The sequence below is a fragment of the Anolis sagrei genome, chromosome 13 (assembly GCF_037176765.1).
Source record: "Anolis sagrei isolate rAnoSag1 chromosome 13, rAnoSag1.mat, whole genome shotgun sequence".
Lineage (NCBI taxonomy): Eukaryota > Metazoa > Chordata > Lepidosauria > Squamata > Dactyloidae > Anolis > Anolis sagrei.
The window spans coordinates 18,476,511-18,483,661 of NC_090033.1; positions in this window are offsets into that span (position 1 = coordinate 18,476,511).

The following is a 7,151-nucleotide window of genomic DNA, read 5'->3' on the forward strand; positions in this document are numbered from 1 at the left end:
GTGATCGGCATACTGGGCGCAGTGCCTAAAGACCTTGGCCTGCACTTAAAAACAATCGGTGCCGACGGTCCCAGTGGTGATCGGCATACTGGGCGCAGTGTCTAAAGACCTTGGCCTGCACTTAAAAACAATCGGTGGTGATGGGCACACAGGGCACAGTGCCTAAAGACCTTGGCCTGCACTTAAAAACAATCGGTGCCGACGGTCCCAGTGGTGATCGGCATACTGGGCGCAGTGTCTAAAGACCTTGGCCTGCACTTAAAAACAATCGGTGGTGATGGGCACACAGGGCACAGTGCCTAAAGACCTTGGCCTGCACTTAAAAACAATCGGTGCCGACGGTCCCAGTGGTGATCGGCATACTGGGCGCAGTGTCTAAAGACCTTGGCCTGCACTTAAAAACAATCGGTGGTGATGGGCACACAGGGCACAGTGCCTAAAGACCTTGGCCTGCACTTAAAAACAATCGGTGCCGACGGTCCCAGTGGTGATCGGCATACTGGGCACAGTGCCTAAAGACCTTGGCCTGCACTTAAAAACAATCGGTGCCGACGGTCCCAGTGGTGATTGGCATACTGGGCACAGTGCCTAAAGACCTTGGCCTGCACTTAAAAACAATCGGTAACAATGGTCCCAGTGGTGATCGGCATACTGGGCGCAGTGCCTAAAGACCTTGGCCTGCACTTAAAAACAATCAGCGCCGATGGTCCCAGTGGTGATAGGATGGGTTTGGAAGAGGGGCTCCCCAGAGGGCATCTAGTCCACCCCCCAAAGCGCTTTGAAGCCCCCAAAGTGGGGTAACTTACCAGTGCAGAAACAGCCAACCGGCTCCCCATCCCTTTGGGGCCCGGGGCCCTTCACCGGGGCCGGCCGGCCAGGAAGGAATGAATGAGAAAGAGGCCGCGGAGGAGCCTTGAAGGTGCACAGGAAGGAAGGAAGGAAGGAAGAAAACACGCTTGGCGGAGGAGTGCGAGGCCACGCAAATCCGGCCTTTCATCTCCAAATGCCACGAAATTTTGCTGGGTTTGCACTCTTTGCGGGCTCGAAATATATTATATTATTATTATTATTTTACTATTATATTTATTATATTTTATTATGATGCAAAATATATTATATTATTATTATTTTACTATTATATTTATTATGTTTATTATATTTATATTTTAATATGATGCAAAATATATTATTATTATTTTACTATTAGATTTATTATTTTACTATTATATTCATTATATTTTATTATGACACAAAATATATTATATTATTATTATTTTACTATTATATTTATCATATTTATTATATTTTATTATGATGCAAAATATATTATATTATTATTTTACTATTAGATTTATTAGATTTATTATATTTCATTATGATGCAAAATATATTATTATTATTTTACTATTATATTTATTATATTTATTATATTTATTATATTTCATTATGACACAAAATATATTATATTATTATTATTTTACTATTATATTATTTTACTATTATATTTATTATATTTTATTATGATGCAAAATATATTGTTATTATTATTATTATTATTATTATATTTAATATATTTTATTATTATTCTGCTATTATATTATATTTAATTACTTCGCTACTATTATATTTATTATATTCTCATTTGGAAAAATAAGATATTATATTATTAGATTTTATTATTCTACTATAATATTTATATTAGATTTATTATCATTTAGTAAAATAAGATATATTAAAATTTATTATTATATTTACTATATTTATATTGTTAGATTTTACTATAATATTTATATTAGATTTTATTTTAGATTTTATTGTATTTTATCATTTAGTAAAATAAGGGTATATTATATTTTATTGTTTTACTAATTTATATTAATATGTAATATTTTATTATAAATATACTATTATATTTATATTTTAACATTTAGTAAAATAAAATATTAAATTTAGTAAAATTTAATATTTTACTATATTATAATATTTTATTATTTTACTATAATTATTATAATAATTTATAATAAATAAATATTATTTATTATAATTATACTATTTTTTATTATATTTTATTATCATTTAGTAAAATAAGAGTATATTATATTTTATTATTTTACTATCATTATATTTTATTATTTTACTATATATTATATTTTATTATTTTACTATATATTATTATATTTTATTATCATTTAGTAATATAAGTATATCATATTTTATCATTTATACTACTTTATATTATTATATTTTATTTTAATTATACTATTTTTATTATATTTTATCATTTAGTAAAATAAGAGTATATTATATTTTAATATTTTATTTTACTACTTTATATTATTATATTATAATTATAACATTTTAATTATATTTTATTATTTAGTAATATAAGTATATTATATTTTAATATTTTACTATATTATATTTTATTAACTATATTATTATATTTCATTTTACTACTTTATATTATTATATTTTATTATAATATAGTAAAATAAGAGTATATTATATTTTAATATTTTACTATTATATTATTATATTTTATTTTACTAATTTATATTATTATATTTTATTATTTTACTACTTTATATTATATAATATTTTATTATAATTATACTATTATTTATATTAATTTTTTATTTATATCTTATTATCATTTAGTAAAATTAATTAGATATTTTTATTATTATTTTGCAATTATATTTTTAATTTTAATTTTTTACTACTGTTAGTATTAACGTATTACAGATGATGCAGCTCCAATTCCCAGGCTCTGACCGCAAAGTGGCGCCAAACTGGGTTAACTCCAAAGTGCAGACACACCTCCCTTGCAACAGGAAACGTTGAATGCTCTACGCAAAGCAGTGGAAATGCTGAATGTGCAAAAGAGGAGGATCTTGACAAGAAAGCGGTCTGGCTCTTCGCCGAAAACCATCAAAAGAAAAGAACATTGTTTATTTTCGGCTGAATTTCCCTTTTGCAAAAATGACTTTCCAAGAAAAGGAAAAAAAACTAGTTGCAGAAATGGAACAGAAAAAAAAAAGACGTTTTGCAACAAAAAAATATGATAGTCTATTATATTATATTATATTATATTATATTATATTATATTATATTATACATTATTATATATTATTATATTATATATTATTATATTATATTACATTATATATTTTATTTTATTATATATTATTTTAATTTATTATAATTTTATATTATATTATATTATATATTCTTTTATATATTATTTAAAAACAATCGTGGCAGATGGTCCCAGTGGTGATCGGCATACTGGGTGCGGTGCCTAAAGACCTTGGCCTGCACTCAAAAACAATCGGGGCCGACGGTCCCAGTGGTGATCGGCATACTGGGCGCAGTGTCTAAAGACCTTGGCCTGCACTCAAAAACAATCGGGGCCGACGGTCCAGGTGGTGATCGGCATACTGGGCGCAGTGTCTAAAGACCTTGGCCCGCACTCAAAAACAATCGGGGCCGACGGTCCCAGTGGTGATCGGCATACTGGGCGCAGTGTCTAAAGACCTTGGCCCGCACTCAAAAACAATCGGGGCCGACGGTCCCAGTGGTGATCAGCATACTGGGCGCAGTGTCTAAAGACCTTGGCCTGCACTCAAAAACAATCAGCGCTGACGGGAGCTGGGAGCTGGGGGTGGTAACGGCCGACAGGGAGCTCTGGCGTAGGCTGGTCCATGAGGTCACGAAGAGTCGGAGACGACTGAACAAATGAACAACAACAACATTATTTTATTTTATTATTTTATATTATATTATAATATTATATTTTTATTGTATTACACATTATATATTATTATATTATATTACATTATATATTTTATTATATTATATATTATTTTATTTTATTACAATTTTATATTATATTATATATTATTTTATATTATATTATAATATTTTTATTGTATTACACATTATATATTATTATATTGTTTCATATTATATTATATAACATTATATTTTATTTTTTATTTTATATTATATTACACATTATTATATATTATTATATTTTATTTTATTATTTTATATTATATTATTATATCATACATTATTATATTATATTATAATTTTGTATTATATTTATTTTATATTTTATATTATATTACACATTATATATTATTATATTATATTATAATTTTATATTATATTATACATTATTATATATTATTATATTATATATTTTATTATATTATATATTTATTTTATTATTTTATATTATATTACACATTATTATATATTATTATATTATATTATATATTTTATTATATTTCATATTATATTATATATATTATATTATATTACATTTTATTTTATTATTTATTATTATATTACACATTATTATATATTATTATATATTATTATATTATATATTTTATATTATATTACATTATATATTTCATTTTATTATATTATATATTATTATATTATATTATATTACATTTTCTATTATTTTATTATTTATTATTATATTATACATTATTATATATTATTATATTATATTATAATTTTATATTATATTTTATATTAATTTATATTATATTATATATTATTATATTGTTTTATATTCTATTACATTATTTTTTATTTTTTATTTTATATTATATTACACATTATTATATTATATATTATTATATTATATTTACATTATATATTATTATATTATATTATATTATAGCCATTTAGTCCATTCAATGCCAAGCAAATAGGTTCCTCTCTCCTATAAATATACCCTTTGACCCCCCCCAAAAAAAACACACACACAGAAGGCATATATATATATATATTGAGAAGCCTATGGTTTAATCATATATATTAGCATTAATCTCCCCAAAAAATCCGGTTTATTTTTGGGAAGGAGCCCCGAAACGTCCACATAAAACCAAGTGCATCCATCCAAAGGAGAGGGAAAAAATACAATGTATGTATGTTTACACATATATTATATAATTATATGTGTATATATAGTGTATATAAAATACACAATTCTATATAAAATATATACACTAATATAATGTATGCATATTATATATCATATAATATATATACACACACATAATATATATATATTAATATATATACCTTATATGGGTGTGTATATTATGACATATAATTATATAGAATATATAATATACACATATAATGTATATATTAATATATATACATTATGTGTGTATATTCTATATAATGTATATATATATGTGTGTATATATTATGACATATAATTATACAGAATATATAATATACACATATAATGTATATATTAATATATATACATTATGTGTGTATATTCTATATAATGTATATATATATGTGTGTATATATTATGACATATAATTATACAGAATATATAATATACACATATAATGTATATATTAATATATATACATTATGTGTGTATATTCTATATAATGTATATATATATGTGTGTGTGTATATATTATGATACAGAATATATACAGAATATATAATATACACATATAATGTATATATATTAATATGTATACAGAATATACATTATGTGTGTATATTCTATATAATGTATATGTGTGTGTGTATATTATGATATATAATTATATAGAATATATAATATACACATATAATGTATATATTAATATATATACATTATGTGTGTATATTCTATATAATGTATATATATGTGTGTGTATATATTATGATATATAATTATATAGAATATATAATATATACACACATATGTATATATATATACATTATATATATATATGCATTATATGTGTGTATATATTCCGATATATAATTATGTAGAATATATATACTTACACTATATATACACATATAATATACAATGTATATATGATACATAATTATATAGAATATATACATATATATATATATATATATATAATGTAGGTGTATTGTATATAACATATATACATTATATGTATGCGTATATATTATATGATAAATAATTATAATATATATACATGATATACACATAATATATAATGTATATATATTGTAATTATATACACAGTATATGTGTGTTTTATATATAGTGTGTGTATATACTATGTACATTAGACATTATATATAATGTATATATTATATATAATTATAAAGAATATATACACATATATATGTTTTGTATATAAAATAAATACATTATATGTGTGTCTATATTATATGATAATTATATATGTGTATATTGTGTATTATTATATAAATAACAATACACAATATACACATATATTGTAATATATATATTACAATATATATACACAGTATATGTGTATATAGTGTGTATTATATATACATCCACTATATATACACACATATACAGTGTCTATATATAATTTTTTGTAATATATACATTATATATAATGTCTTATGTATATAGTGTAATTGTATTTATATATACACACATATATTATTATATACAATTATATATATCATACTGTACAGTGTGTGTATATATAATTATATTATACCTTATATATAATGTATATATTACATATAATTATATACACACTGTATATGTGTATATAATATATATATATATACACATATATAATCTATATATGATATAATTGTTATATACAATTGTATATATTATATATAATTATATATACATATATACAATTATATATAACATATACAATTGTATATAACAATATAATGTGTGTATATATATAGTGTGTGTATATATATAGTGTGTGTGTATATATATATATAGTGTGTGTGTATATATAGTGTGTGTGTATATATATAGTGTGTGTGTGTATATATATATACACACTATATGTGTGTCTGTGTCTATACATACATATATATACATACATTCAGGGTTAGGTTTAATAAATAGGCAACACACACAACGGCGCGATTCCAAACCAATATTGCCGCCGATCTGGACTCGATTGACGAATCGAAGGTTTGATTATTGCCACTGATCCGGAACCGATGGAAGATATTTGTTTCCTGATCAATACGGAACCAATATTGATCAATATTGGTGATTGATCCTCCCAAATCCCACAAATCGTCGATTCCCTTGACCTCTTTTCCTCGTTCCTTTCGCGACATTCGGGGTTCCATCTTCCTATATTTATCACTGAGTTGGAAGGCCATCCAGTCCATCCTCATTT